Source organism: Zingiber officinale, chromosome 11B (assembly GCF_018446385.1).
Source record: "Zingiber officinale cultivar Zhangliang chromosome 11B, Zo_v1.1, whole genome shotgun sequence".
NCBI lineage: Eukaryota > Viridiplantae > Streptophyta > Magnoliopsida > Zingiberales > Zingiberaceae > Zingiber > Zingiber officinale.
Genome location: NC_056007.1, coordinates 38,634,863 through 38,645,876, shown reverse-complemented (window position 1 = coordinate 38,645,876; position 11,014 = coordinate 38,634,863). Strand labels below are relative to the sequence as shown.

At 39.1% G+C, this 11,014-nt stretch overlaps 1 pseudogene; it reads right to left on the bottom strand.

The window, feature by feature from the left end:
* Positions 1 to 255: 255 nt before the first annotated feature.
* Positions 256 to 327, bottom strand: LOC122035587 (annotated as a pseudogene).
* Positions 328 to 11,014: the final 10,687 nt, after the last annotated feature.

Genomic DNA, 11,014 nt, shown 5'->3' with positions numbered 1-11,014 from the left:
TGATGATCCGAACCACCACTTGGAGCTTCTCTATGAGATCTGCGTCACCATGAAAGTGAATGGAGTCCCTCCAGAATCAGTAAGGTTATTGCTCTTCTGATTCTCTTTGAAAGACAGAGCCAAGCAGTGGCTAAATTCACTTCCAGCAAATAGCATTACATCCTGGGAGTAGTGTGAGCAGAAATTCCTTGACAAATTCTATCCTCCAAGCAAAACTGCTCATATGAGGAATCTGATTGCAAGCTTTAAACAGGTAGACTCAGAATCATTATTTGAAGTCTGGGATAAATTCAAGAGTATGTTGAGACAGTGCCCCCATCATGGCCTTGATAAATGGTTGGTCTACACACCTTCTACAATGGAATCAATTATCACACGAAGGTATCCCTCGATCTGCAGCAGGAGGAGCACTGATGAACAAGAGCCTTGATGAAGCTGAAGAGATCATAGAGAATGTGGCACAGAATCACCATCAGTGGGCATCAGAAAGATCTGGTGGTTCTTTCTCAAGGAACCCAATAAAAACATCAGGAAAATTTGATGTAGATGTAGTCATTCTCATGTCTGCAAAGCTAGACGCTCTGACCAAGAAGTTTGAGGCCATGGGGAAAAACAACAATACGGCCAATGTGATAGTTTGTGTTTACGAGACTTATGGAAGTACGGATCATGCTCAAGATACTTGCCCCCTAGGGCCAATACAAGCACAGATAAACCAACTTGAGCAGTGTGATGCAATAGTCAGCTACAACCAAAGGCAAAATAATCCGTACTCCAATACCTACAATCCAGGTTGGAGGAATCACCCAAACTTCTCATACCGGAACAATCAGGATCAAGGGCCAACAAAATAAAGCTATCAACCTGGACAACAGAGCTACTCATCTGGATAACAAACTTTTTAACAGCAACCTTCACAATTGTCCAGGATTGAAAAGATGCTTGAAGAAGCTCTCTCAGAGCAAAAAGAGATGAAGAATGAAATCAAGCTGTTAACCCAAAGAATGGAAAATTCTGAGAAGCATCAAAAGATGCAAGACAGCCAGATAGCTCAGATAGCCCAATCCATCTCAAGAGCATAGAGAACATTTCCAGGGGAGCCAGATATAAATCTAGTGGAACATTGCAACCGCATTGAGCTGAGAAGCGAACGTACTGTGGGAGACCCCCAAATCATTACTCAAAAGGAACCTGACTCAGAGAAAAAGCTCTCTCCCCTAATGCCCAATCAGACTCAAAACAAGAATGGAGAGGAGGTTACTAAGAAAGGTGAAGGAACTCTTCAAGTACCCCCATAGAGTCAGATGATTCCTTTCCCTCAGAAACTGATAACCTCCCAGAAGGATGAAGAGTTCAACCGATTTCTGAAAAAGATCAAGGAAATTTGCATAGAAGTACCACTGATAGATGCGCTACACCAAATGCTGAAGTTCGTAAAGTTCTTAAAGGGTATTTTATCTAACAGGAGGCAAAAGGGCGACTTTGAGACCGTGGCATTAACAGAGAATTGCAGTGCTCTCCTTATGGAAAATTCTCCACCAAAGCTTAAGGATCCAGGAAGTTTCTCCATACCGTACAAAATTGGTTCTGAACTCATACCGAGAGCTTTCTGCGACTTGGGGGCCAGCATTAGCCTACTTCTGTACTCTTTATGTAAGAAGCTGGGCCTCCAGAACATTAAGCTGACCACTATGGCATTGCAATTAGCTAACCATTCATGCAGATATCCAATGGGAATAGTGGAAGATGTGCCAGTAGAAGTGGGTGAATGTATTGTTCCCACAGATTTCATCATCTTGGATATGGAGGAAGACCCCAAGATACCGATCGTCCTTGGAAGACCATTCCTACTTGTAACACCCCACCCACCTCACTACTGGACTGTGAGGGCGGTGCACTACTGGACTACTAACTTTACTTAACTAACATTGTACACATGTTGATAGTAATTCCTAAAACTCTCGGAGAACTCAAAACATAAAATTAACTAGCAGCGGAAGACTAAATGACTCATCTAATATATTCTACTCAACTCTTTGTTAATAAATTCTTATGCTAGATCCCAAGGCTTCTATAGTCCAGGCATCACACATCCATCCGCACCGCCTTGTCATCTTCCTTTACTATAGCTTTTCCTTTCCTTTATCTGCAGTAAGAGGAAATGCATCTATAAGCAAAATTGCTTAGTAAGCGCTATCTAACTCACAAAACTCGAATATGCATGTGAATATACTGAAATCTAAAAGTTGAATGCCCAAAAGGAAAACTACTCATGCTCATCTACAAGCAAAAGAAACATACTGAAATGCTAAACGTGTAAAACAAATCTATACAATCATGCTAGCATAATCTTGATGAATTTTAAACACTTTCTAAATCTTATTTCACTTGTTTAAAACCTTATACTTTAATACTTCAAAATAATAATCAACTTTCTTCTTGGGCCCAGGCGTAATACCATTTTATGCGTGTTCCCGAATAGGTTGGGGTAGCGAGCCACCAATCCTAAAAGAGTAGACCTCGGTCTACCAGGACCAAGACCTCGGAATTGGACACCTGGATTTGTTTAACGACAACCTTGGAAGTCGGGTACTAGCCTCTTAAATAAAGTAAAATACTTGTTATCTTTTATTACTTCTAATATATAATGCCTCGGCATTTTCTTTAAGCACCTTGTGTGCCAAAATCCCTAAAGTCTTGACTTTGGGATCTACTTAAGGCCTTGGCCTTTTTCTTTCTTTTCTTTATCTTTCTTATACTTGTTAATACCTCTAATAAAAGAATGCTTCTTTAAAAACTGAAATGTTTAAACAAATTCTAACTTTGAAATGCATAAACAAAAATCTGCATACTATGCTAATCAAAATTCTGCATACTATTCTAATAAAGATTCTGCATTTTATGCTACACTATTTCTGCATACTATGCAAACATAAAATCTGCACTATAAGCTTAATTAAAATTTGTAATATAAGCTCTACATAAAAATCTGCATTATAAGCTTAATTAAAATCTGCACTATAGGCTTAATTAAAAATCTGCACTATAAGCGCTTAATTAAAATCTGCAATATAAGCTTTACATAAAAATCTGCATTATAAGCTTAATTAAAATCTGCACTATAGGCTTAATTAAAAATCTGCACTATAAGCGGTTAATTAAAATCTGCAATATAAGCTCTACATAAAAATCTACATTATAAGCTTAATTAAAATCTGCACTATAGGCTTAATTAAAAATCTGCACTATAAGCGCTTCTTATGCTCCGAATTCAAGAAGAACAAAGGTCCGAAACTACTCCTACTGCATGTGAGAAGTACTTACCTTGATTCTTGGACTCACAACCGAACAAAAAGGGCTTCTAGGACCTTGGCCGGCCGCCGGAGATGATGCCCTAACTCCCTTTCGTTTTCTGCCCGAGCTCTGCCATCGTACGCAGAAGAGAAGGAGAGAATGGTTTAAGTCACGGGAAGATAGAGCATCAACTTATCCCTTTTTATAACTTAATATTTCTGTTAACTCCTTAAATAAATTCGCTATCTTTTCTAAACAAATAAATCCAACATCAACTTATCCCTTTTATAATCCAATATTCTGTTAACTATCTTAAATAAATTCGCTGCCTTTTCTAAATAGAAAAATCCATTTGCCCACCTGGTCAGCTGGGTTTTGACCGAGCCAAAGGTCGTGGGTTCAATTCTCGGCTTGGATATTTTTTTGTCGAAACTTCCTTCGTTTGGTAAAAATACCAAACGACCTCCAAAAATTACATAAAAATACTCTAAAAATTTCTAAAAATCCCTAGAATATTTCTATAGCATTTTAAAATATTTTAAAATTACTTTTAGGACTCTAATTGAGAAAATTTGGGTCGTTACAATCCCCATATCTTATAAAAAGTTCATCCTCGAACTTAGAATAATTCTATATAGCATGTTCTCTACCTTGTACATGCATTAGTTAGCGTCCATAATCTAATGTACTAAGGAAAACCACATCAAAGGTATCTTAGGACCTCCTAACCTACATACAATGAACATATGCATAAGCAGTGACATAAGCATGACAGCATAAATGTAAGCATGGTAGATGAACTAAACATAATGATAGACTCGATCACAAGCATGTCCATATGCATAGGCAAAAACATAACATGAACATAACGTAGACCTAAACATAAACGTAAATATAAACATAATATGACTTGAACATACTTGCATGCATACTCATAAACATACTATTGTGGTGGCCTAGTTGCACTTAGTAGTACCATAACATAAGTTGTTGATCAGACAACTACCCTAGCGCTAGGTTGGTAGGGGTCCGAACTTAGAACTGAGTTCTAGCGCGCTCACCGGGCTTAGGTCCCGGATCATACCACCATCCCAACATATCTTGTTTGATTCTCGCGCGCTCACCGGGCTTAGGTCCCCGATCATACCACCATCCCGTAACATATCTTGTTTGATTGGGCGCCACCGCTTAGGTCCCTGATCATACCACCATCCTGAACATATCTTGGTTGATTCTGGCGCGCTCACCGGGCTTAGGTCCCCGGATCATACCACCATCCCAGAACATATCTTGTTTGATTCTGGCGCGCTCACCGGGCTTAGGTCCCCGGATCATACCACCATCCCAGAACACATCTTGTTTGATTCTGGCGCGCTCACCGGAATTAGGTCCCCATATCATACCACCATCCCAGAACACATCTTGTTATGTACAAGAAACTAAGCAGAATTCTTAACTTTATAAGCACTTCTAAACATCTCCCTATTCTGTACATATAATCTAATACTTCTAAGGATTTCTCTTTACTGTAAAGAATAAAGAAAAGCATACTAAAAATTAAATATTTTCTTACTTGAAGATGGCAAGGTTGGTGCTGATGTGTGATGTTGGAGAATAGGAACTGCTCTGATACCAACTTGCAACACCCCACCCTCCTCACTACTGGACTGTGAGGGCGGTGCACTACTGGACTACTAACTTTACTTAACTAACATTGCACACATGTTGATAGTAATTCCTAAAACTCTCGGAGAACTCAAAACATACAATTAACTAGCAGCGGAAGACTAAATGACTCATCTAATATATTCTACTCAACTCTTTGTTAATAAATTCTTATGCTAGATCCCAAGGCTTCTATAGTCCAGGGATCACACATCCATCCGCACCGCCTTGTCGTCTTCCTTTACTATAGTTTTTCCTTTCCTTTATCTGCAGTAAGAGGAAATGCATCTATAAGCAAAATTACTTAGTAAGCGCTATCTAACTCACAAAACTCGAATATGCATGTGAATATACTGAAATCTAAAAGTTGAATGCTCAAAAGGAAAACTACTCATGATCATCTACAAGCAAAAGAAACATACTGAAATGCTAAACGTGTAAAACAAATCTATACAATCATGCTAGCATAATCTTGCTGAATTTTAAACACTTTCTAAATCTTATTTCACTTGTTTAAAAACTTATACTTTAATACTTCAAAATAATAATCAAACTTTCTTCTTGGGCCTAGGCGTAGTACCATTTTATGCGCGTTCCCTAATAGGTTGGGGTAGCAAGCCACCAATCCTAAAAGAGCAGACCTCGGTCTACCAGGACCAAGACCTCGGAATTGGACACCTGGATTTGTTTAACGACAATCTCGGAAGTCGGGTACTAGCCTCTTAAATAAAGTAAAATACTTGTTATCTTTTATTACTTCTAATATATAATGCCTCGGCATTTTCTTTAAGCACCTTGTGTGCCAAAATCCCTAAAGTCTTGACTTTGGGATCTACTTAAGGCCTTGGCCTTTTTCTTTCTTTTCTTTATCTTTCTTATACTTGTTAATACCTCTAATAAAAGAATGCTTCTTTAAAAACTGAAATGTTTAAACAAATTCTAACTTTGAAATGCATAAATAAAAATCTGCATACTATGCTAATCAAAATTCTGCATACTATTCTAATAAAGATTCTGCATTTTATGCTACACTATTTCTGCATACTATGCAAATATAAAATCTGCACTATAAGCTTAATTAAAATTTGTAATATAAGCTCTACATAAAAATCTGCATTATAAGCTTAATTAAAATCTGCACTATAGGCTTAATTAAAAATCTACACTATAAGCGCTTAATTAAAATCTGCAATATAAACTTTACATAAAAATCTGCATTATAAGCTTAATTAAAATCTGCACTATAGGCTTAATTAAAAATCTGCACTATAAGCGCTTAATTAAAACCTGCAATATAAGCTCTACATAAAAATCTACATTATAAGCTTAATTAAAATCTGCACTATAGGCTTAATTAAAAATCTGCACTATAAGCGCTTCTTATGCTTCGAATTCAAGAAGAACAAAGGTCCGAAACTACTCCTACTGCATGTGAGAAGTACTTACCTTGATTCTTGGACTCACAACCGAACAAAAAGGGCTTCTAGGACCTTGGCCGGCCGCCGGAGATGATGCCCTAACTCCATTTCGTTTACTGCCCGAGCTCTGCCATCGTACGCAGAAGAGAAGGAGAGAATGGTTTAAGTCACGGGAAAACAGAGCATCAACTTATCCCTTTTTATAACTTAATATTTCTGTTAACTCCTTAAATAAATTCGCTATCTTTTCTAAACAAACAAATCCAACATCAACTTATCCCTTTTATAATCCAATATTCTGTTAACTATCTTAAATAAATTCGCTGCCTTTTCTAAACAGAAAAATTCGTTTGCCCACCTGGTTAGTTGGGTTTGACCGAGCCAAAGGTCGTGGGTTCAATCTCGGCTTGGATATTTTTTTGTCGAAACTTCCTTCGTTTGGTAAAAATACCAAACGACCTCCAAAAATTGCATAAAAATGCTCTAAAAATTTCTAAAAATCCCTAGAATATTTCTATAGCATTTTAAAATATTTTTAAATTACTTTTAGGACTCTAATTGAGAAAATTTGGGTCGTTACACTTGCCACAGCTGGAGCCATCATTGATGTAAAATGTCACAGGTTATTCTTGGAGATCAGCAAAGAAAAGATCGAGTTTGATTTATCTGATTCCTCCATCTGCAACCCCTCTTCTCAGGACAATTATAGCAAGATCAATATACACAAAGTCGAAGAGTGCAGTTTCCATGAGAGTTCCCCTCCAGCAAGTAATAAGAAATATATTTGTCCTGCATGAGCGAAACTAAAGGCGCAGGTTGGAGCATTAACCCTAGGAGGAGAGCCGTGCTTCCACGGGTTTAGTTCACACTAGCTGAAACGGGGTCGAGCTAAAGACCTAAAACAAGTGCTTCTTGGGAGGCAACCCAAAGGTTTTTCATGCTAGTTTGTTGTTATAGTTTAGTTGAGCATTTTTTATTATTTCTTTATTTTTGGGTATTCATTTTCAGGATGTGCAGATCCTCCATGAGCTGGACATGAGCATTTCATGGGCGTGGAGGAGTCAGAGGAACCGAAAGAGCGAAAGGTGAGTCACCGTAAGCCTAAAGGAGTCGGCCGTGTGATCCCACACAGTCGTGCGAAGCCAGCAGAAGAATAAAGGCCACGGATCGTGTAACCTTGCACAGTCGTGTGGCCTATGCAGAGAGAAGAAGGACACAGGTCGTGCCACTCGGCACAGCCGTACGAGATTGCCAGAGAAGGAGATGACTCGGGTCGTGCCAATTAGCACGGCCATGAGACTTGACCAGAGAAGAGAAAGGACTGGGTCGTGCCAATTGGCATGGCCGTGCGACCATGGCCGAGGGGAGAAAAGAGGAGGTCGTGCCAATCGGCACAGCCGTGCAGAGCCCCACCTAACCCAGCCGTGTCTATAAGACACGGTCATGCCCCTGCCCGTGTGTGCCACCCACTTCTCCAAAAAAAAACCCTATTTCCATCTCCTTCTCTTCCAAAAGCCTTCTCCTCCATACTACACCTCATTAAACCCTAATTTCCCACCTCTAGAGCTCACTTTTGCTTAGATCTACATCTAGATCTAACACTTCTTCAAGCCACAAATCTGAAAAGAGAGAAGAACCTTCCCTATGTTTTCTTCCTTCTCATCATCTTCCATCCTCAAGACCCATCTCCACAAGAAATTCCTCAAAACCTTGCACCATGTCATAGATCTTGAAGAGACTTCGTCGAGGAAGCAGTGGATCTGGTGAAGAAGATGCACCGAGAGGCGACAAAGGCAAAGGGAAGGCTTCTTCTTCCAAAGGCAAAGGAAAAAGGGTGGCACGTGACGAAGGTAACAAAAATGAGTTCAATATTGTCTTTAGAAATCATGATCAAAAAGCTAGATTCTATATCCTCGTCGCTAGGAAAATTACATGTACTAAATATATGGACCCCATTACTATGGGCATGATAGGAATTAGGGATGATGTAGATTGGATGATTAGTTCTTTAGATTGGAATGATATTATGTACGCTCATGCACTGAATTATCCCCGCCTAGTCTTTGAATTTTTGAGTTCGATTAATGTTAAATTTTCTTCTGAGGATGACTACGTTGGGGTCATAACTTTTAGGATGATGAATAAAGAAGTTCGGTGGACTTTTAACGATTTCAATAATTGTTTTAGTTTACCCATTGGTGGTGGCCGAGGATTTAGTGATGAAATAAGATGGAATGAATTTTGGACATCAATAACTGGATCAAAAGACCCTTATGAACCCTTTAGAGCCAAGTCATCTCACATGCAAAACCTGACCTTTAGATACCTTCACCGAGTGATGAGCAAAATGATCTTTGGTCGAGGAGAGAGTGATGGGGTGGTTAGAAAGATAGAACTCTATTCTCTTTGGATGATGTTAAATAAAGTTGATTTTGATTCTGGATTTCATTTTTTGCAAACTTTGTTGAGGGCAGCTAAGGCATCTTTGGGGATGATAGTGTTTGGTGGATTGATCACCCAAGTAGCATTCGATCTGGGTTGTGCACTTGATGGATTAGAGGTTATTCATGGTAATGACAAGATCGACATCAATTCTTGTCTTGCTATGAAGATGATTTGTCGGGATGAGAATGGATTTGCGTTCCCTAGGACCAATGGTTTTCCATTACCCCTTCCTTGCCCCGAGCGCACTTCAGTTCGTGACCCCATGAATTGGGTGATTACGGATTTACACCCCGAGACTGTACCCTCCATCTTAGAAGAAACCGAGTACCACCAAGAGCCCTCGTCATCAGGATTTCCCCAGCCCTTCGGACATCCGGAACCTCCTAGACACTCTTTTGCATATGGCACGGGATCCTCTAGATTTGATTTTTCTGATTTCCGTACCTCTTTAGGCTCCCTTCATGAGAAGCAAAATATCCAACAACGATTGTTGGAGGGTCGCTTCAAGTTATCTGACGACCAATTTAGGGAGGTACAAGATCATTTTCAGTTCACTAGGGACTTCTATAGTCAGGTGATAGGGTTTGTTTAGGACTATGATGTTGACTAGGAAAGAATGAGAAATTTTATGGATGATATGGATATCACTAGACAACAAGTAGATGCCCTTTATCAATATCATCAACACCTTGGCCATCTTCCTGGTAAGCCTAGATTTCCCCCTGGCACACATCAGGGACCCCCTTATCCTCCACCCCCGCCACCATATTGATTTCATCGAGACGATGAAAAGTCTAAGTCTGGAGGGGGTGTTGTGTCTATCTGCACAACCTGAGTCGAGTCGAGTTTTCTTTTCTTTTTGCATTTTATTTTTGCCTTGCATGTTTTTCTTATTCACATTTAACTAGTTTCAAGTTTTTATTTGCATCTCATTTGTACTTTGCTTTGTTTATTCACATTTCTACTTTTGAGGTATATTTGAGAACATCAAACCTTCTACTTTTTCTGCTACTTGTTCAATAGCAAAATGACTAGCATTTTCTTAGTTTATGAGTTGTCAAGATAGTGTTAGTATGTTTGGTGTATCTCCTTTCTCTATCTCTAGTAGCATGAAATAAGCTAAGTATTGTACGGAGTTTGGTATAAGTCTTGGCCTAACCTTAAGGATCGTATTTACACTACACCTAAGTACTTAACCTTGAATAGTAGAAATACTTTTGGAATAGTTATGATTCATCCAAATTGTTTAGTACTTGTGTTCTCATGGGGATTTCTTATTTATATTTTGGTTACTGGATGATCTCGAATCATGGAAGCTCATTTGGAAAAATCTAAATCCCAACATATGCATCTCACATGTGTGATTAGTGCTACACTATAGCACCAAAAAAAGTAATTAAATAAGAGATAAAAAAAATAGTTGTCGTGAGTGAAAACTGACAATTCACCCCTTTGAGAAGGAGTTAGGTTACTGGGGAAATGAATGTTATATTTCTCTTGATTCCGAGTAGCATCCTTTGAGACCTTGTGTAACTTAAGAAAAATGAACCAAGTGTGTGGCAGGTAAGTGCCTATTACCGGGAACATTAGGAACTCAATTGTATGACGACTTAACTAGGACAAAAAAAAATTGAAACTTGAAGAGTTTGAGCTACTTATTGCACTGAGCACAAAGAACTTATGCTTAGGCCATACTTAGGTAACTCCACAATCATGCTTATCAATGAAACTAGTTGATAAAGTTAGATGAATGCACTAGGGATTATGAAACATTGTCAGGCACTCATGAACATAGTTTGTAGTGTTTTACTTGAGGACAAGCAAAGGTTCAAGTATGGGGGTGTGATGTGTGTAAATATTATAATAGTTTATGCATGCTTTTACATACATTCGCTTGCTTTATATGTACATATTCTTTGTATGATCGCCTCTTTTATCATGTATTCATCATATATACTCTTTTGCACAGATATCTGCTCTTTGTTTGGTTTTGTGTTGACAGGAACAACTTTCGGAGCGAAAATAGCGTTTGTCGACGCATCGGAGCGAGCTAGAGAACACGACTGTGCAAACCTTGTACGGTCGTGTGGACAAACGGAAGAGGAGAAGTGCACGACCGAGCAACCCTTGCACGGCCGTGCGGCCAACCCAGAGGAGGATCAGAACACGGTCGTGCAACCCTGCACGGCCAT